This window comes from Anas platyrhynchos, chromosome 16, assembly GCF_047663525.1.
Source record: "Anas platyrhynchos isolate ZD024472 breed Pekin duck chromosome 16, IASCAAS_PekinDuck_T2T, whole genome shotgun sequence".
In the NCBI taxonomy this organism is placed as follows: Eukaryota; Metazoa; Chordata; class Aves; order Anseriformes; family Anatidae; genus Anas; species Anas platyrhynchos.
In genome coordinates this window covers 16,785,370-16,807,743 of record NC_092602.1, presented here as the reverse complement: position 1 = coordinate 16,807,743, position 22,374 = coordinate 16,785,370, and the positions used below count along the sequence as shown (strand labels likewise).

General features: G+C 35.8%; 1 long non-coding RNA gene across 2 annotated transcripts; it reads right to left on the bottom strand.

Moving 5' to 3' along the window:
- Positions 1–10,079: 10,079 nt before the first annotated feature.
- On the bottom strand, positions 10,080–21,403 carry LOC139998801 (uncharacterized). 2 transcript variants are annotated; one of them, XR_011803750.1, is made up of 4 exons: positions 20,872–21,403; positions 14,225–14,274; positions 12,260–13,655; positions 10,080–10,687 (listed from the first exon to the last, which is right to left on the bottom strand). It is a non-coding gene; the product is annotated as an uncharacterized lncRNA (long non-coding RNA). The 2 variants fall into 2 exon arrangements; XR_011803749.1 differs by lacking the exon at positions 10,080–10,687 and having other exon boundaries at positions 12,242–13,655.
- Between the last annotated feature and the right edge of the window lie 971 nt (positions 21,404–22,374).

The window sequence follows — 22,374 nt, the reverse complement described above, 5'->3', positions numbered from 1 at the left end:
GAGCTGAATATTAGTTGGACTCTAACTACAACTCTACTAAGCTAGTAGAGTTTTCTGTGCCTACCAGCAATTGACATCCGTGCCTTACTAGAAGTACATAATCTACAAATTTCATAGGCATGAGTAAGATGTCAGCTGTCCAGTTGCCTGCCTGTATGAATAGCTCTTCCCCTTTGTATTCTTTTTCAGCAAGGTTTTTGACCCATTCTCATCAACTCTTCCTATTAAAAATGATATAGAGGAAATTTGTTTATTCATTTCTGACATTTGTGGGAGTCTTGTTCATTCGTTACTAACAAAATAGAGCATGATTAGTCATTAGCATGTTGCCTAGCAATGGCAACAAAGAAAAAAAAAGAACCTCCAGTGCTCTGCAGCAGGCACAGTCCTTTGAAGTGTTAATATTAAAATTTCTGAGAATGCAACAGAGTTCCTGTGCCAGACAAACAAACAAACAAACAAAAAAGTGAGGAAGAGGCCTGCAAAAATGGAAACAGAAAGAGGGAAGGGAGACATTTCCTCAGTTTTTCTGAAATTTTTAATTGGTATTACTCAATCAGTTGTTAGCATCATTATTTTTAATTGCTATTACTAACTTTACAAATTAAATACATTATTTTGTAAACACACTAGTCCTTCTCTGAGAATGTGTTGGGAACAGCCCTGAGCAGGAAGCACCTCTCCTATGAAGACAGGCTGAGGGAGTTGGGGTTGTTGAGCCTAAAGAAGAGAAGGGTCTGGGGGGACCTTACAGTGGCCTTCCATTACCTAAATGGGGCCTACAGTAAAGCTGGGAAGAGACTCTTTATCAGGCAGTGTACAGTGAAGGGGACACGGGGTAATGGTTTCAAATTTAAAAAAAAGGTACATTTAGATTAGGTACTAGGAAGAAATTATTTATTCTAATGGTGGTGAGGCACTGGAACAGGTTGCTCTAAGAAGCTGTGGATGGGATGCCCCTGGAAGTGCCCAAGACCAGGTTGGATGGGGCTTTGAGCAACCTAGTCCAGCAGAGGGTATCCCAGCCCATGGTAGGGGATCAAACATGATGATCTTTAAGGTCCCTTCCAATACAAACCATTCTATGTTGATAAGACAGGTGGAAAATTTAACCCCTTAACTAATACTCTTAAGCGTTGAGTTTGGCTCCTAAATTCACTAGGAGAATATGGGAACAAACAAACAAACAGACAGCGAGACAAACAAACAAAAAAAAACAAAACCAACCAAACAAAAAAACCCTTTGAACAGTCTTTCTTGCCATTTCACTTTAGCTGCAGTGACTCTGAATCTAAGCATAGTCCTGTAAGAGTTAGGAGGAGGTGGGAAGGAATAAATAAAGGAGCAATAAACAAGATAGCACTTTACCCTGAAATTAATTCAGATCCTATGAAAGAACAACCTTCACGTGACAGACTTCTGGGTGCCATAAAAAGGTGGTTGTTAGAATATTACAACAAATTTCCATAAGACTAGAAGCTTTGTGCTATCTCATTAACATGGCTAAAAAAGTAAATATCACTCCTGCAGAGGTTTTAAAAAATATTAAACAACAATAACAACGAAGCTATGTTTCAAAAGAAAAAGCCAACCTTTTTTTTTTTTTCTGTGAAACAGATGCTAAGCTTTCCAACAAAATTTACTCAAAGAAAACAACCTTTTTGTTTTGAAAATTAATTTATTAAATGCTCTTTTAAGGTTTTAGAAAATAAATACTTAGTGATCAACAACATATTTCCAACATATGGCTTAATTAAATCAAATTGATTTGTAATCTTACAAAGATACTAAGGAATAAAACTAGCTCCTTAGCCTTTAGAAAGGTCGTTCTTTTTTCCCCTGATTAAAACTCATAATTAAATTACAGCAGCTATGTTTTTCATCAAGGAAGTGGTTAAATTACTAATTTTATATAAATACATTACATGCTAGCTCAATAAATTAGAAAGAACAAGGATAATCTGGTTAGAATCCAATTCAGAGGAAACTGTGGGCGGATCCTTGTGTGCTAAGGATCCTTGAGCTGTGTAATGGCATTATTGGATGTGCCTAAATAGTTACAAAACTGTGTCTGTAGGAAGCCTGGAAACTATCAATGCGTTCTGCCAGAGCGAACTGGCAGCAAACAGAACTGGAGGTGTGCAGAAATTAGAAACGAGTGGGAGATAAGAGGTGACAAAGTTTGTAACATGGTAGAAGGGATCATAAAAACTAACTTAATGCCTTATTCGAAAAAAAAAAAAAAAGTCTCTTTACTAGGTGAAGCTGTGTCAGCTGTGTCCTGTTGTTTCTGTACAGTTCACAGAACAAGCTTTAGAGACTCTGACTCCTAGTATCTGAAACTTTTAGTCAGTTTTTACTGAATACAAGATTCAAAATCTCAGGTGTATTTAATGATATGCATCCATTTCCTGCAAGTGCAAACTTGCTTCTGATCAACTTCTTAGAGACACTAGAAAAAATGAGGGCTTCATGGAAACTGGGCAGGTGTTTGTGGTCATCTAGCACAACTCTATAACTTGAAAGCAATTACTTGGTGTAGCTGGGAACCACTGAAGAACTAGTGAAACTGTTTCAGCTCCGTGGTGTGCCAGGTTAGTTCCTTGCTCTGTTTAAACAAATGCAAGAATTTTTCACTACATCTTTATCTCACACTTTGCATTTTGATTTTGAGGAAATGCAATATTTTTATTTAAAAAGAAACCAAAAACAGGCATATGAGGCCTTAAAAAAAAAAAAAAAATTATATATATCATCCAAGTAAACTGTATATTGACAGATTCCAAACTTTGACACACCTCAAACGAGAACATCTGTAGGTCCTCTGCAGTATGTGAGGCAAAATGCACTCCTAAGACACAGCTTGAGGTTGCCTTAAAGTAGAAACTGTTGGTAATTTTTGTTTTTTGTTGTTTTTTTTTTTTTTTTTCCCCACGTGCTGACTTTGCAAATAAGTAACTTCTTTGGAAGCCCGTAATAGAAGGCTGTGAACATTGTGTATGCAGTATTTTCTTAAACTCGTGTTCCTACAAAAAAAACACACTTCTAAGCATGTAAAAGCTTACTTTTTCAGTGGCTATGGCTGTACAAGAAAGATATATAGGGAGACCTTTTAGAAATTAAAAGAAAATCAAAAAAAAAAAAAAAAATTGTAGAGCTTAGGGATATGGTTTAGTGGGGACTGTTAGTGTTAGGTTAGAGGTTGGACTCGATGATCTTGAGGTCTCTTCCAACCTAGAAATTCTGTGATTCTGTGATTCTGGATGGCCATTTACATGAGAAAGCACAGGATAAATAAGGTTCATAAATTATTCACAGCTCACCAACAAAATTTAGGGCATCAAATCTTTTTAGAAATTAAATGAGAACTGCTGGCAGAGTGATTCAATTTATTCCCCCTGAAGGGAGAGAAAAAAATAATTTCCAATCTTCTAATAATTCTGATTTCTTTATTTTGTCAAAATTACCCTAAAAAGGAACCAGTGACACATCACACTGTCACCAGTACTGGTATTAACCGTCTTGCTACAGTTCCGATGTTTCAAGGCAGATAACATAAGATTTTTTTGATTAAGTCTTTCATTTAATTAATGAATAAAAATGTCTGGTATTCCATTTTCTGTGTGAGTTACTCACATTAAATGGAATTTGGCCAATTCAAAAGCCAAATTTTTTTTGCAGCTTTAGAAAACTGCTGGTAGTGAAGTAACAGTCTGCAACCCTGTCAGAAAAGCAGTCTGTGGTGTGCATCAGAACATTCTAACAAGCTGGTTTTTAAGCTGTTCCTAAATCTTCCTCTGTTCAGGATCTGAATCTACCACTATTATACTATGTGAAAAGTTCCAAATTTAGGTGTTATCTTAAAACAGAGTAGGGCTTTTCACCTCCAGAATCTTTTTTTTTTTCTTCTTTCAAAAGAAGAAGAGCAAGACTTTGCTCTCCCTCCTTCCAGCTAAGCTAAGGTTCTTGCTTCTTGTGCCGCAATAAAAGTTATGATGTAATCCTTATTTTTCCACATATACTATCAAGGCTTTATTAAATTAAATCTTATGATTAATATGGCAGTTACAGAAAGGAAGCTGCTGTCATCATACAAGGAAGCATTTCCAGAACCATTACTCTCTTCCTCCCTGCCCTGCCTTCTTTAAGCCCTTTCCTTCTTCATGCCCACACTGTTTACAGAATCTGTCTTCAATAACTAGTTAAAGCCAAGAAATATCTAAAAGGGAACGAATTGTACCTGCTTCTTCAATGCCTGAAGAAGGTGCAAAGTTCTGCAAAATCTGTGAAGTGTGAAGTATAGGAAGGTATTTGAAGCACAAAATCTGTCATGAAAATGAAACAGGCTGAAAAGGCTTTGCTATTTTGAGGCACCTCACAGGACTAGTCAGATTAGTGAGTTAGTTCTGCACAGAAGCCGTTTGATTTGTTTAGAATGTAGTAATTTCTTACCGTATTTACAGTACCCCCAAACCATGTATCTCTTCTCTTTCTTTTAGGAGGTAAATAATGGACAGAGAAAAATGGCTTCTCCTTTCCCGTACAAACTAAGCCTGGGCCATAAAAACAAAAACAACCACAGATTTTACAAGTTTCTGAAGTTGTGTATTTTTTAATGTATTTGTTGTATCTGCACATACGGATTCAGTATTTATGTACTTGCAGACTGTTATGGTTTAATTTGACACTTCTCATCTTTCAAGTGGAAAATTTTTAATGATGTGTAGAAGTCAAACATAAAATTGTGAACAGGATGGGTTTTTTGTTGTTTGCTTTTTTGTTGTTGTTTGTTTGTTTTTGCAATCATTTTTAAGCATGTTTCTTGAAAGAATCTTCCCTTAGTCCTACCCATACTTAAAAAGGTTTTTCTATTTGTCAGTGTTTGCTTCATTTAAACAAGCTGGTACCTCGATTTTCTAGTGCACTTCAGCACACTGAAGTCATTCTGACTTCAAAAATTAATTTACCTGCCTGTCTATTTCATGAGTAATTAGTTACCAACTACTTTTATTAAGAAGCAAAACAAAACAAAACAAAATGTAATGTGTGCAATGAAGTGACCTGGATTGTTTTCTGATAGATAATCTATGCAAGTAGATTGAGGACAGTATCTACCCTAGACCTCCACTGTAGAAGAGCAAACTTGGCTAAGATACAGGCCTGTGGCACCAGGTTTCATATTGGTCTATGCAGATTATGAGGTATTTTATCCTACAGAAATAAATTACTGTTCTAAATCTTCAGAGTACAGAAGAACAGATTGGAGTGCAGTTTTGTTACATTCAACAATAAGCAGCCCCATATCATTTTAGAGCATCTAACAAGTTTTTCCACCCTCAGCCTTTGACAAAGATTTCATTTTACAGACTTTTTACCTGTTGAAATCTTTTGGATACAGAACCAATGACTTGATTGATTCTTCTACTGATTTCTTGTGTAAGTTCATCCTTTGTATAACAGGAATAAAAAAAGATGAAGCACATAAGAATTCAGCCTCACCTTCACAACCAAAGTAGATTGTTTGCTGACTCTCAATGTCCAATATGGACTGTGTGGATATTTGCCAGGCTAGACTTAAACAGCAGAATATGAAACGTCATAAACTCATATTCTGTTTCAATTTTTCCTCTTCTCAAAAGACTGACAGCAGAAGGTGGTCAAAATAATGGTATTTAACATGATCAAATGATTGCATCTGAACTTCCCAGCTAACCTTCTAAAGGGGCTAGTGCAATCTTTGGTTTGGGGCAGAATACAGAAAAAATAAATAAATTTTATTGAAAATTATCAGTGCACTTATGCTGCAGTCACTAACCTTTCAGATAACTGAAAACCCTTTCCAAATTGTGGAAACTACGTTAAAATACTTGAAGTCTTCACGGATTCTTGCCTGCTAGCTGTCTTAATCTCTGCTAATACAACTGTATACTTCTACACTACTAGCCCTGCTATGGAATGTGACAAATTAGTATTTTAATTTGGGACAGTCACAATAGCAGCTTCCACTGGCTATATGTATATTTGGTAATCATCATTTTCAACTCAGATAACAACAACTGGAAAAAGAGTCAACCGCTCTGAGCAACCATATATTCATGATATGTCCATCCCTGGAGATATTAAAACTTGACTGGACAATTCACTTAACAAGCCAATCTAAACTGATCTGGCTTTGAATATGACAGTTAACAAGATGTCTTTCAGAGACCAAATTATATACTTCTGATTTCTGTTTTGTACAAGTCCAAGCAAACATTCCCAGCAAAGACATAATTTTTTCCACTTACAGGTTTGGTACTATGGAAATGGACTGTAGGAGCACACATATTGATGTGATGGAAATATAGAAGTTCCTGTATTGTGCCTTGAATTGGTGTTACAGCAAGACCACAGGGACAGACTCTGAAGAGTTGAAGACTTCTAACAGTATTTAAAGGCAGTTCTCAGTGCTTTTGTATTCTAACATATGATGTTTGGATAGATATTATTTCCTCTCTTCATTTTCAAAATGCATCATTTTTCTCTACTCCTGCACAGAATTTGATACAACATGGATTTTAAGATATTTTATCTGCTGTATCCCAAACAAAAATTAATTTATTCTTTTCCATGGGTAGAGAAGGAAGGAGATGACACTGGCCTAAAGCACTTGACTTTGCCCTGCATCATGTAATATTTCAAAATGATGCAATAGGAATTTTCTTCAGATGGAATCATTCTGTCATCAATGGTCTTAGCCTCAGATGTATCATAGCATCTATCTTCAGTTCTCAAAAATGTCCATGTAATCTCAATGGAACAATGATCCTTGAATCACAGAATAGCAGGTGAGACTGGATACAAAAGGGCCTTTCAGCTTGTGCTCACCAAAAATGTTACGACTATATTTCACAAAGCCATCTTCATCACTTCTTTCCTATTATGTCCATCTCTAGCCTCTACCACGCCCACAACTCTTCCTCTTACTGCCACAAACTCCGTTTTGAAGCCAGCCTATTCTATCTGATCACAACTGATAAGCACTGGCTGTTGATACTTGTCTCAGCTCAGCACAATGAGAAGCCAATGACAAGATAAAAACAGATCTGTTCGAGAAGCAACTCAGATGATCTTCCAGTGGTACAAACTACAACTAAATATACACTCTTCCTTCAGCTGGAAAGACAAAATATATGAGCCAACCCTTGGCAATCATAAACATGAGCTTTGAACTCGGCAATCAACACTACCCTATTAGCTTGCATATCAAACACATTTCCAGGGGTTCATAGACAGAGATCAGAAAGCCAGTCTAATAAATATAGTTCTTGCCTTTGAAGTTGGAAGTGTTGAGGCCTACTTTGATTTATTTTTGCTAACAGAAACTGCACACGTAGTTGAAAGGAAATAGTTAAAAAAAAAAAAATCAAAACAACAACAACAAAAAAAAAACCTGCTGAACTGCTGCTGGAAAGAAAACAGAAGATTACATGTATATGATTGATTACTAGCCAGCTACAGTACATTGCAGAGCAGCCATAACAATTGTAAAACAAAATAAAATCAAGTGCTACACATGCATAAAAAAAAAAAAAAAGAACAGACACTGTCAGAAAATAGAAGTGATGGGCATCAAGGGTTCACTTATTCCTTGATGTTACAAGTGATACTGATGCACAGCATCTGGAGCATGCGCTGCCAAGTTCCTGCTATAGTTTGAGTAGAGAAGATGAAGGTTCCCCTCAGCTGCATTCACTTCCAAAAATGTATTTATATATCTCTCAAAACACTACGGAAAAATAGAGCCAATTATTCTGAAACAGAAAGGCCATGTCCTGGCTCAGTACCCATACAAACATAATGGATTATCCAGTTGATTTTAAAAGGGCTTTAAAATTTATGCCGCTGTTCTCCCTCTATTTTCTACAAAATTTTCTCTGCAAAGGTTTGCACTCAGCTTCAGGGTGGATATAAAATTCACACCACCTTATCTCCTTCCCTCAGCTACATCTGAAGCTGTGCTTAAAACCATAAATAACCCCATCAAGATGGCTATTTTACTGCAAGCTTTCAAACCTTCATACACATTTTAGAAAACACGGACAACCTGTGTATTGATTACTGTTTTGAGGTTCCATTTTGCATGGACCTAGCCAATTTTTTGGAAGGGTCCGCAAACCAGCTGCCCAGGTATACAGAAAAAAATCTGCATGGAAAATTCTTTGTACACTGTCCTCCCAGTTTCCTGCATTATCTGCTCCCTTGTGACACTGACATAATACCTACATGCTGTTGCTTCTTTACTTTCTGTTCAGCATCACGTGTTCTCTATCTACTGACTGTCACTGTAAATGAAGCAAGTTATATATTTTTGAATGACACACTAATTTTCAGAGCAAAACAGTCAAACTTAGGGACAAGGCTGGTGCAGACCAAAAGTAATATTCCCCCTCTGCTGTACAGGTGACAGAGCACTGGCACAGGTTGTCCTGAGAGATTGTGGGGTCTCCTTCCTTGGAGATCTTCAAAAGCTGACTGGGCATGGTCCTGGGCAGCCTGCTGTGGCCGGCACTGCTTGAACAGCAGGTTGGACAAGATGACTGCTAGAGGTCACTTCCAAACTAAAATAGCCTGCAACTCTATGAGATGTGAGATAAAGTAGAGAAGAAAAAAATAAGTCCAATTTGGCAGGAATTTTGGATAATCTTCTATTTGTCAGAGAGATCAAAGTAACTGTTTACTATAAGTGATCAACAGTGCACTAAGGCAACAGACAATAGCTTGTAGGTGTTGGCTTTGTAGGTGTTTTTGTGGCTTTCTCCTATCACTGTCTATGACCAGAATAAGCATTTGCATGACTATATGAAAGAGGATTTTTTTGGTTTTCATCTTCATCATTAAGAAAGAAACCACTAACAATTTACAGAGATCACAGACAAAGGAACTAAATGACAGATGGTTCTGATTTTTAAGCGGCACAAAGTACCCCAAAACATTGGAAAGTAGAATTTACAAAAGGCCTGGCTGCCTAAACTAATGCTGAAATTGGTAAATTTCAGTCCCACAACTGATCATTCACCTGTGATACTACACATAGCTTTACAAGCAGCACCTGCTTCAGGTACAGTTTCAAAGAAGCACATTTCAAAAGTTTAATATCCTTTACTCAGGATTCATTTTGCACTGTTATAATTAATTGTGTGTGACCTGTACATAAGCTTAAAAGGTTCTAAGACATATTATCGACAGCTATGGCAGGCACAGAAGATTTTGAATATTGAACATTAGAAACTATTTTCTCCTTACATTTACACCTAAATTTAGCAGATTTGTTTTAAAGAAAAAGTTTAAGTACATGCCTATTTGTTGAGAAGCCTAGATTACAATTTTTTTCTTTTCCAATCTTCTGTTGCAGAGGTGGAACTAAGCGGTTGGTTGCTTCCAACCTTACTGAACTGATTCCATCTGTTTACAAAGAAAACAGCTTGACTTTTTTCCTCCTGGATGAAAAACAAGATTTTGTTTATAGCAGGATGGCATAAACCATCTGCAAGGCTCCTTCAGATCAGTGAGAGTGATTTAACTTCCGTTCAGTACAGCTGTAGATCTTGTACAAACTTAAAGCTGCTTTCATTTATAATTCATAAAGGATTGACCCCAGTTTTCCAGATGGATGTATATGCTGAAAAAATGTGTCACAGTCTTCAAAGGCTGTGATTTTGCCATAGCACACACTCGTTCAAGTTATGGCCTATTTTATGCTACTACCAGTTCAAAATAATTTAAATAGCTCTGACTAATTTAAACAAAGCAACAATAACATAGGCAAAAAAAAAAAGCCCTCTCAGATGCCATTAGTATTTATGTAAGGTATCCTTCAGCTAGTGTATGTATTTTGATAAATAGATTCTTCATTTAGTTAAAAGAAATATTAGGGTACCCCAGTAAAACAAACCAAAAGTGAAACCATGAATTTGCAAAGTTGCTTTAGAATTTGACATTTCTGCTATTGGATTTCAAAACATATGTGGTATTTGACAACAATAAAACAAAATTAAAAGACCTTATAGTATACTGGGAATTACGCACTTATGATTGTATATATTCTAGAAAACAGCTTTATTTGTTGTTTTCATAACTACATACATTTATAAAACAACAGCAGAGAATCAGGAGGTAAGTACTGATATAAATATTTAGGTGTATCTCTTTAAATAAAAAGCAATTAGCCTTGATAATAATTTTGTTCTTCTGTCATATGTGAAATGTTGACTAAGATAATGGATGTCATTCCCATATGAATCATTATACTTACATATTTACAGAGGAGAAAGTTTCTTTGTTTTAGAGATAAAAACACTAAATTGTGATCCTACTTGCTTAGTCTTTGCATTGAATTTAATCGGAAAATTTTGTCTGACAATTCCAGATATTTAATACACATACAGCTGAGGAGCAAAAAAGTAAATAAACAAACAAACAAAAATCTGTAAGATCACTAGAACTACTAGTATAATACACAAAACAAAAAGTTTAAATATAGTTTTAGGATGAACAAGTAGATGTTTTAAATGAGTACATTTGGATGTCGGCATTCACACTGATCAGTTTAAAATGGCTTCTGTCAGAGAGGTAGAGATAATTGAGCTTTCTTTAGCTGGCAATCTTGAATCTGAGTATTAGTCACTTTTTCATTTCCAAAGTCATTCTTAGGGAGAAAAAAAAAAAATGTTTTTTTTTTTTATTTATATATTCAGCTGTTCGAGACATTTATGCATTAATATAGAAATTAATGCATTAATATGGAAAAAGCATTATGTTTCAGACTGAATATGTGTATGGAGAAAAAGCAATAGGAAGTTTTTATGATTAGAATAATCAGCTACAATGAAAATAAAATCTGTAACTAAAAGAAACCAGCAGAAATCTTTGAAAATTGCTACGTAAACTGGTCTGGATGGATAAGTCTGTATGCACAATTAGCAAGAGGGCAAAGTTCTGATATGGACATTTACTGACTTAGAATCATAGAATCATAGAATATCTTGAGTTGGAAGGGACCCACTTGCTTCATGGAAACGCTTCTTCTGAAGAAGAAGCCAGCATACTCTCTTGTGTTAGAAAGGGCCAACTGCAGTGTGCTGTTTGACACCTATAGCAGTAACACTTTGGTATAAACATAAGCCATCAAGCCAATAGCAACAAAAAAAGTTAAATAAAAATTCACAGGAGATAGTATATGCAACCAGTGCTTTGATGTGAATTTTTAGTTTTAAGGCCACAGTAGCTGATAAAATGTTAACAACAGAGCTATATGATACAGCTTGTAGAGTAACCTGGATAGGAATAATCATATTTTATGACACCTCTCCATCCCCACTACCTCTGGAATATTGGGTAATCCAGAAAGTATTAAGAGACCCATTTGAATTTCCTCTCTGTCACAGTGAAAATCACAAGGTACTAATAAATATTATATCACAGCCACCCACTATAAGTGTTACTATAACCCAAGGCACTGTATGTCCTTCTCTACTAGCACCATAAATAACTGATTATGACACTCTAGGGAAGGTGGGTGGTTATTTTCAGTTATAAGCAGGATCCATGTTCAAAGAACAGATTACAGATAATTATGTGTGCATTTATCTCTATTAATTATTCATTAATAATTATGCATGTTTATGTCTCCTGTCAGCTCAGCCAGCAAATCACTGTTTTGAAGACAGTCTCATCATAAGACAGCTGGAAGCAAAATGAAGGCTTACACTCCATCTTTCAATAAACAGACACTATGCATTTTGTAGAACCTAGATATCTTCTAAATCAAAGTGTGTTCTACCTTACTAAAGTTTCACCTTCACCTTGTAAAATGCAAAAAGCTGAAACAGGAATACGACCAAAAACTTATATGCTTTCCTGATATTTAAAAAATAAAACATCAACATACATGTATATGCAAAATAATAACTACCAAACAAACAAACAAAAACACTTATTATGAATATTTGAAAGGGTCAAGCCAAAGAATTACTAGAACTTGACAAAACAGTAACAGTCCACAGTCACTTTACTGCAGAGTACTGAATTTCTTTTTAGATATCACTAAAAAGGAATGAAAAGGAATGAAGGGTACATCTGTCTTTTTTCCTGTCGGAAAGAACAGAATTTTTTTTGAGCCATAATTACTAGAAATGAGCAACAAAAAGGGAACAGGTCCTTCATATCACTCCCGCAGTCATCTATGCCACAGAACCACAAGTTCCAAGTCTGTGCTTACCAGCAGTAGCTGTAATGATAATCAGCCTCAGAATATTGCTGTGTCAGGACAGAACTGAAAATACAATGATTCAGCAAATCATGAAAAAGTTCACTGCTCTGTCAAGAGAATGTCACAAGATTTCACTGTTACATACTTTCCCATCTACTTCAATTATAATGTACATTTTAAAAATAATCTAGTTTATATTAATTAATACTAATTAAATATAAACACTTTACCAAATCAGAGCTATTGCTAGATAAATTTATTACATAAAATAAAGTGTAGGCACTTTGTAGGTACTGAAATCTCTAAATCTTGTTAACAGTATGCACTGAGCATGTATGGTAAATGTGTAACAGGAAACTCTGTACCACAGCATGCCAGAAGATGAAGCATCTTATCTGCACAGTCCCTTCTCAGGACACTTCCCCAGCTGGCTCCAAAGGCAGAGTTGCTCATGGAACTGCCACCTAGGCTGGCCATGACAAGGTGCATGTGGAAAGATAATTGGGAAGTCCCAACATGCTAGTCTTGTGATTTCACCACGGAATTAGACAGTGAGAATCTGCTCTACAATTGTGCACTTCAAGCTTTATCTTTTAAAACTAATCTGAATGAGGTAGGCTTTTGTTTTTATATTACCCCATCAGCTGAAAAGAGTTTGATTCTATCATGCTGTCCTAACTTGGAAAACCTTACCTCTGCAGTCATTTACACAGAATAAGCAGATTCACTCTGCACAGACATCAACTGACATGATAGTTCAATCTCATTTCTCAACTTTTTTTTGCTGGAAACAGTCTCTTTGTACTGTTGAAGAAAATTCCCCTGGAATATACTACTCAATTTTATTCAAATGTACTGTTACTTTTCAAGCATTTCCAGATAAACATACCTTCATTTTAAAAACAGCAACATAGTAACACAGAACACACAAAAGAGGAAGCCGGTGCGTAAAGGACATATGCCTTCAGTTATAAACAGAAATGATAAAGTTATGGGAAAAAAAAATCCAACTTGCAATGCTCTCTTCTTTACTCCACACCAATACATGTATAACTAATTAAAAGGGAAATTTATTATTTCTGTAGCTTCATTTCTTCTACTCTGTTACCACAGAATTTTGTTTTACTTCTGTTATTAACAAAAATGCTTAAGAATAGCAGTATTTATTATACAAATACTGTTGCTTAGTGCGTTTTCTAATACATTTACATTAATTAGGAGGAATTTATGCTTGCACAGAAAATTCAATATATCTTTCCCTGTTGCATTTTGTGTCTCTTAATATCTCTTAGTTTTCCTCCTCCTTTTTCTTCATTTCCAGGAAGTTTCTTGATCTTTGATTTAAAGTCAAAATCTTAAAAGTTTTGGCTCTCCTCATCAAATCATCATCATCATCTAGAAGAAACTGAGAACCATAGCTTGCTTTAGTTTTTTGAAAACATTTTGGGGAAGGAATGGAATAACAATCATTAAATATTTGTAGTCATCAATATAAAAATAAGCTTTGTTTCTGCTTCATTTCTCTCAGTCATTCTTCACGAATCTTCACCCATCACCACCACAACTAATACTTCATACTAACAGCATCTGCTTAGCATATTCTTTTCTATAAACTTCTTGTGGAAAGCTTTACCTGAACCTTGTTATGTAACTTAACATCAACTTTTCCTCACAAGTCCATTTAATGACATTATTACTTGCAGTCTTGGAAGCAGAAGGCAATCTAATCCTTGTCTTTCGGTTCTACTCAGTATTTTCCCCAGTGAACAACTAGTCTGAGTACAACGATTTACAAATACTGAGCTAGTGTCTTCCTACACCTCCCAATTTGTCTCAGAAACTATCCTTTCTGAAGGTCTTATTGCCTGGCATAGGACGCTGGTGCAATTGCTAGGCCATCCCTTGTGAAAGCAGTAACTAATGCTCTTCTTTTAAGAAACGCAGCATTCCTCTGAGTTAATAAATACAACTTACCTTGCCTGAAATTCCCTTCTTTTAACTATTCTTGCCATCTTCTCCCAAGTCTGTAAAGCAACAGAGGCCATAAGTGAAGGAAGAAGAGGATAAAACATGGATGGAAACACAAATGGCAGTCACACACTGTGCAAGCAGAGATGCACTTTTCACACTGTGGGAGGCCTCAGTAGCTGTTCAAACAGCAGGGTCTGAGTAAATCTCAGCTAGTCTGCCATGAAGAGAGTTATTACTCCCATTTCCAGGGAATTATAGGCTACCTGGTATAAGAGACTAAGAAGCAAAAGAGGATGATGTCTCGAACTCTCAGCAGAAAAGGTTGTAGCCACATTTTAAATTGGCTTAGAAAAGAGCATCCTGCAAAAGCAGGAGAGCACTGTTCCAGGGCCAGCCTCCTGGAAACCATCTGAGACATCTCTGCAGCTGTGGTCCTGGCAGTGGGCAGAAGGGAAGGCCTTAGCAACACCTTTCTCCAAAGACCTTTCTAAAAGGTTCTGCACATGCAAAGTAATGGCTACTGGCTTATTAATGTGGTTATAGCTTGTTTTGTGATTACCTGAAATACATGAAATACGGATATGCATGAGATTTTATGCCAGACCTCCACAAATCCACAAGTGAGTTCACTGTGAACTTCTACAGAAGAATTTTTTTTCTTCTAATAGAGAAAATAGTTTACTAAAAATAAATTTAACAGGAAAATACATTACACTTCTGAAGATCTAGCATGTTGGAACTTTGGATTTCCTGTCAAATGTCATTGAAGCACGAAACAGTAAGATTTGAATCCTGTTTTAATTGAAAATATTGCTACAATTTCAACCAGGAAACTGCTAACAAAGCTTTCATAATAAAGATTTTAAAACAAAATTGTTTGTTTCTAAACTCTACACATGCACTCAGTTTTATTTTGACTGAAAATGTAATTATATTCTTAAAGGCAAGAATTATATTCTCTTAAAACTGAGACTACTGCTGAATTATGCCAGTTATACAGCCATTTCAAATTCATATTGAGCTTTTTTTTTTAAGAGAAAATAAATACTTCCAAACAATCCTTTGCTTCAGAAAATATAAGCATCCTTTCATGATAAATTTGTGTGTGTGTGCATGTACAAACACGTATATGCATGAAAAAATAATTCTTCCCACAGTACTTGTCTTCAAGAATCTCACTGATCAATCTCTTATTCTATCATCCCTTATTCTATCATGGCAGCAACTAGGAATTAGTTTTATGCCTTGCAGTAGATGGCACCTTTTGTGTTAATCATGCTACAAAGCTTAAATTTTATAGCTAATAACTAAAATTCAACAATGTGAGCGATATGCTAAGGGCCACTTCAAACTTCAGAATAGCAAATCTATTTTCTGCTCATGGTTAAGTGTATTTACATTTCTGGAGGCCTGAATAAAGAGGTCCTATTTACACAAAGGGTCAGCCATTCTTGAATTCTGCATATTGAATGGCATATTTTCTTTTGTCACTCATGGTATGGGTACAGGACAAACAACTCAAGTTCAGGATTTCTACAGATATTCTTTACTTTTTGCAATGTGGAGGTGTGTCATTTCTCTGTTGTTAATGTTTTTAATTCAACAACCTTCTTAGCAAAGAGGGAGTTGTTACATAAAATACAAGGACAGCAGTAACATGAAACTACTTAAATTTAAAACTGAATTATGTTGTGATATTATTGCACACAGACATGAATTCAAGCAAGAAAATGAAACATTTAATAAAGCAAGATGAATAAAAAATAAAAATAAAAATAAAATTTGCAACTTGTCATGACCACACTTCCTCTCAAATCACTTTTGAAACCTGTTTTCATAACTTAACCAAGACTCTAATCTTGACTTCCAAAGCTTGAAGTCATTTTAAAAAATAACCAACAAATCAAACAATGAACAAACAATTCACAAGAATCAACTCACTTAGTTTGCTACACTGTCCTGGGTTCAAATGATATGACTGAGTTTGGGGAATTACACATCCAATATTGGTATACTACAATTTGAACTTTTGAATTTTTTGAATTTTTGATTTTTTTTCGTTTATTATTATTATTATTATTATTCCTATGGCTTCACAAAGATGGAAACAATTTTGTTTCAAGGGAAAAAAAAAAGTTTTTCTAGTTAGAAAACATTCTGGTTTAGGCCACTTACTTATTCACATTACACTAAAAGAGACCTCAGCATTTCACATGCTTCATTTCTCAGCACTATGACAGGAAAAGCTGTATCTCTAGATAGTCCTGACAATGATATTTCTAGAATTCTGGTAGGAAAAACTCTAAAAACTCATGGACACATGTAGCCCATTCCTGTATGATTCCATTACTTTTATATATATATTTTTTTTTCTCCTGAAGTGTTGTCTGAAGTTCTTTCTTTCAGTTTATATCTGTTACATATCTTAAAATACATTGCCCAAATCTGAAATGGACACCTTTCTCTGTGTAGCAGACTTTTTTATGGTCAAATATCTATGTTTCTAAATATTCAGAGTTTTTCTAAACTTCTTGGACTAAGCAGCTGCAATTCATTCACTTGTACCTAGCAGATAAAGATTTCTAGATCTCTGATCATGTTCATTTGTAGCTTTTGAGACACTGGGGATCAACTATCTGGGGGCTTGGCCAGAGTAATTCAGTTAAAATTCAAAGCTGAACTTTGAAAAAAAGCAATGCTGAGCACTTCCATTACCAGGGCTATAGCCCTGTTCATTCATCAGAGAAACAAATTTGCTAAACATTCCTTCTCTCAGTTAGTTTTTTTTCTCTAGTTAGTTTGTTATTAAGCAGATAAATAAACAAATCTAATTCTTGTATATTATTCTAGCACTGGCAATTAAATAATTTCTTTCACATTTTTGTGTTTTGTGTTTTTTTTTTTTTGGTTGTTGTTGTTGCTGTTCTCAAAATCATGTTATTTTAAGTACATTCCATTTGTTCTATTTTTCCTGTTTTTGTCACTTTGTTGACTTCTTGATTAGACAAGTCTGTCGCTAAAAATGAAGTTCTCAAGCCATCCACCTTTCTTGTTCTTGCTGTACAAAAGTTGACCTACAGTCTGCAGTATCTAATGTTTTATTTTCTACTTTCTAGTTAGGGATTAAATTCTAGACCTCCTGCTCTTAAATTTTCTCTGAACAGAATGATCCCTCTGGCGTTATTCTCATACAGCACATTTCTGAGTTCCTTGAAATCACCTGTAACCCCTGATGACTCTCATGGAAAAGCATGTTTATGTGTTAAAATATGTATGCTCAGAGACAGCTAGATAAAGAAGCCCACTTTATCGTGCAACCTTAAATCTGTGTGTGTGTGTGGTGGTTCTACTGTGCTAGGCAGCCAAACACCACAACCACTCTCTCACCCCACCCCCCAATACAGTGTGCAACAGTGTTATCCACCTTTTCTACGATGCATAACTTACGAGCATCACCTGCTATTAACAAGTAAGCAAACACTTTCAAGCTTGACATTTCTTACAAATTGCTATAATTGTCTCATACGCAGAAACAGAGCAAAACCTGCCTCAGTTGTTCTGTTCATGCTCTCTAATACAACAAAACAAACTAACCAAGCATTTAATTTTACCATTTAACAAATACACTACTTACAAACACAGAGACCACAATACTGGCTTGTGAAATCAAACCCGATCTCCTGCTTGATTATTTACGTTTCAAAATTTGTCTTCCCTACTGAGACTCTACAGAGAGGTTCAAGTCATTGCAAGTTCTAGTGGAGACAATTGCCTATTCATTTGAAACCACATAAGCATATTTCATCTATACAGCTAAAAAAAACCCACCCATGAGATGGTAAGGTCTTGCTGTTTTATTACAGGGCTGCCTATGAATCAGTCGCTATACAGACAAAAAAGTTTCAAAAGTCTTTTATTATCTCTGAATCAGAAGTGATCCAAGAATCAGCATTTTCTCATTTATCTTCCTTCACTGAACATAATCAGGAATCCTCACTGATCAACAGAATTATTTTGCATAGGTTGGCACATCTGGAAAAAATGGATTGCATCACTCTTCATGCTGATAAATATTTTAAATTACAAACAAACTTTGATTATCATACTTATCCACTTATCCAAAGCATAGAGAAGCATAACTAGAAACATGGGAAAATGATATGCATAAAAGCAACAGACAAATGCAGCAAGCATAATTTAGGTGATTTAAAATGTAAGGATTTGGACCTAAGAAATATTCTGCCAAAAGTCTGTAAAATTTGGTTTTATTATTTACTGAACTATAAAATACAAAGTTTAGAAATGTAAATTTTGCACAGTGCAGATGACACACGATGTGAAAGTAAGCAAGTCACTATCACATTCCTTCAGAGACTGATGACGTCTAGTTGCATGATAAATGTGCCTTAGGGAGGCTGTGGTAAGCTCTCATAGGACTAACATGAAGATCAGTGTTTGCCTTGTGGCAAGCAGGTGTTGGAATAATTCGTTAAGTTTTCCTTTAAGAGCACTGTGTAAAAACAATAAGGCTATGCAAAGGAATAGTAAATGTTGTGAAATAAAAGGAAGCTGATTATGCTAGGTGAAAGGCCACAATCTCCTTTAAGCACCTGCAAGAACAACTGCAAAAATGCTGATGTTTATAAAGTAGCCTGCTGGGACTATAATGAAGATGTCAAAACCTCAGGCGGGCAGCCTTTCTTTAGTCCCCTTAAACCATCTGTGGATAATGTGTGGAGGGGGGGATGATCTCACAAACCATGTAATCACAAATTTCGTGTCTTTTAGTCTCTTAAAACAAATATAAAAACAAAGATCAAAGCCACCATCTAGACTGTGCTGATTGACTTTTTGAAGAACAGCCCAAAGCTAGCATAAGCAAGCACTCAGAGTTCTAAACAATCAGTATCAAAAAAGACTAAACAAGAACATGTTTATCTACCAAATATCTTCTTGTATCCTTTTTCTGTTTAAATCTTCAGCCAGCTGGACATTCAATTTATTGAAAGCATGCCTTCATTTACTAAGAACATGAGTATATTCTTATGGATATGAAAATATATATTTATAGACAAAGTAGAGAGAAAATACATATTAAGCTGTACATAAAATGAGGCAAATGGCTGAGAAAATATGTACTCAGGCAATGCATCAGCTGGTTATCTTTATTTTTTCTTTTTTTTCTTTCTTTTTTTTTTTTTTTTTTAATGGGAAGTTTTTATTACAACTTATTACATAGCTTGTAAAGTAATGTAAAATCTCTGATGTAAAGTCTTATATTTCATATTGAAATGCAAAGAACCTGGAATTAAAACTACCACTTAAAGATGATATTTTTATGGAAACTTGAATCCTATCACTGTTTTTGATTCGAAGTGTTCTGAATCATTATTTCTCATAATTACATGCAAATTAACATCTCATATGAACACATGGATTTCTATTTTATTTCATTAAGAGACAGAAAATAGCAATCACAAACAAAAAGTAACTGAACTCTTTCCAAAGTCTGAAAGTCTACAGACAAAATTTGCTTTGGTCTTTCAATAACCCAAGCACTTGCCCAAATTTTTAATCTTTCTGGATCCTGCTTCTCTGCAAGTCTTCCAATGTTTTTGCTAGACATAGCCTGATTTCATATGGCAATAAATATTTAAAACAAGAACAGACCCAAAAGCACAGATTTCCTGCAACAGACACCGAGATTTAACTCTTAGTTTTTCACTAATCCAGGCGCTCCAATCGTCAAAAATAATTTACAGCTTTTTTTGTCTTGGTCCCTCATTAGCTATGCTAAATGTCCTTGGCATCAAGAAATGAAGTAGCCATTTGCTCACTGTAGTATCCTTTGAATGGCTGTAAACCAGTAACATCAGGAAAGGTACTGCTTTGCCTCATTAGATTTATTGAACTAGCAGGGAACCATTCTGTTGCATGACTGAAGTCACTATTTGACTAAGTAAACATTTAATGTATTTTAACTAATGTTTCATGCCTACTCACAGCTTACAACTATTGCAACTATATATTTCAGCCATTTTCCTTTTTTTTCCATAACTGCCTCTGATTTTCTTCAGTCTAAACAAGACAAACTATAAAAAGGTCTTGCTCTGCCAAACTGCCAACCTGCATTGGTAATTTACATATTAATAATTACATACATAAAAGAGTAAAGCATTACTTAGCACAATTCATTAACAAAAAGCAGTTTGCATGTTGCCAGAGTTGAACATCACACAAGAATTGCAAGACCTGTCGCCTTTACATTAATATGCAATGCAGGACTTCAGCAGGTGCTCTACCTCCTGAAATCATTTTCATGAACAATTCGTCATGAAAAGTACTCTGATGGAAATATAATTTGCAATAGAGACCAGTGAAAAAATCAGATGTTGTCTCTGGCAACTGTACCAAAATTTCCAGTCACTTGTATGGGTCAAAAAAAAACTTAAATCCAGTTCCATACCCTCACGTCAAATAAAAAGATAAACTTATTAAGTACTGTCCATAAGGATATGAGTGTTTTTATCTGCTTTTCATGAAAAACAAAGAAAGAAAAACACACGCACCCTATCCCAAAGTATCACCTCTCCTAAGGCTTGAAATTTGCTTTTAATTGAAGTTTTAACACATCTGTGCTCCATTCCTACCTCATCTCTGTGTGCCAATGGTGTCCATACAGAAATACATACTTCATAAGAGAAAAAGAAAGATGATGACAGTTCCCTTGATCAATTTTTAGCAGGCTCCTCTAGGCAGCTGTAGCTTTAATCCCAGAGTCAGAAATTAAGACTAAATCTGTGAAGAAGTGCATTAAACAAATTTCACCCACTATGAGGGTGGTGAGGCAGTGGCACAGGCTGCCCAGAGGAGCTGTGGGTGCCCCATCCCTGGCAGTGCCCAAGGCCAGGCTGGATGGGACTTTGAGCAACCTGGTCTGGTGGGAGGTGTCCCTGCCCATGGCAGAAGGGGTGGAACCAGGTGGTTTTAAGGGCCCTTCCAATCCAAACCATTCTGTGATTCTATGAATTGTTGGAACTGTACTGTAGCATTCCAGCCAAGCTTTGTGTACTGGGTACACATGGTAAAGGTTTGGCTGCAGGGGTGAGCAGAGCCCAGCAGCTGCCTCATGTCAGAGCAGAGCTAGCTCCGGCCGGCTCCAAAAGGTTCTGGCTGCTGGCCAGAGCTGAGCCAGAAAGTTTAAATCACGAATTTAAACTTTCCACTTACCACAGCAAACTTCTATGTATGTCACCTCTTGGTTGCTTAGATCTCTTCCTGATGCACAGTAGCGCAAGGCTCAATTTTAAAAAGTCCCTTATTAGGAAACCAGGATGAATGTGACAAGGAGGGAACAGTTTATCACTTCATTCTTTCTCTAACTATCTCCCATTCTTCACTTCTAGGGCGGGACGCTCAATTCACTATAAGCAGTAAAAAAAAAAAAAAAAAAGGCAACAGGCTGTAGCCACCAGGAAAAAAACAGCTATGATGGAAAGCCTTCAAGGTAAATCATTAGCTCCTAGACCTTTTTAAGTCCAGTCAACTGATCTCGTCATAAAATGAAGATGAAAGACATGGTCAATACAAATTCAGAGAATGGTAGAACAATCTGTTTCTTCAGACACAGAACGTCTGCATCCAGCTAGTTTGCAAGTAATCCGATGTGCACAGGAGGATCAGGTGGAGCAGTCAGTTTACTGCAATACCACTTTTCTCAACTTATAACTTTGTAAGTGCCTTGTTTTATCTCTGCTTGTCAAGCCTTTTGTACCAGGTATGTTTTTGTACCGTGCCTTCTGCCTATTCAGGAGAAAGCAGAATGATAAGGACAATATGCTTGCTTGCCTACTGCATGCTACAGTAGACAAATCATGGAAACCTTAAACATGGAAGTTAAAATTTTCATGAACGTCTTAAAAACAATAATAGGAAACTTCTTTAATAGTTGCTATGATCAATCTAAGCACAACTTTTAATTTCCAGACCACTTGTTTTCAATTTTTCATTTCTAGACTATGTCTTTCTAACTGTGGGATGGGAAGTGGACAATAAAATTAAAAAGAATCATGGATGGATTGAAGATAAATTAATACTGATATTACTGATATATTTTTATTAACAGGCTGTGAGCTGTGTCTATTTTCAGATTA